This window comes from Penaeus monodon, chromosome 15, assembly GCF_015228065.2.
Source record: "Penaeus monodon isolate SGIC_2016 chromosome 15, NSTDA_Pmon_1, whole genome shotgun sequence".
Lineage (NCBI taxonomy): Eukaryota > Metazoa > Arthropoda > Malacostraca > Decapoda > Penaeidae > Penaeus > Penaeus monodon.
Window position 1 is genome coordinate 40,549,613 of NC_051400.1, and position 209 is coordinate 40,549,821.

A 209-nucleotide genomic window follows, 5' to 3' on the forward strand; every position below is an offset into this window, starting at 1 on the left:
GTGATATAAAATGTTTGCTGATTAATATTAACACAGGTTTGTCTTGACTAGGAAATGTATCTTCTGTGTAGAGATTTTAAAGTGACATTGAGCATGCAGTTTATTTTTCCTTATATTTATTTGGTAAATTTCTATTAAGGCGCCTTCCCTCCATCGGTGGTCTGGGTGATAAAAAATTGGCCCCAACCGCCTCTTTAGCTGTGATCTGG

General features: G+C 36.8%; 1 protein-coding gene across 1 annotated transcript in view; it reads right to left on the reverse strand.

Annotated features, from left to right (window-relative positions):
- Positions 1-209, reverse strand: part of LOC119582044 (organic cation transporter protein-like) — a gene marked incomplete in the record, with an annotated part of 19,531 nt that overhangs the window by 4,709 nt on the left and 14,613 nt on the right.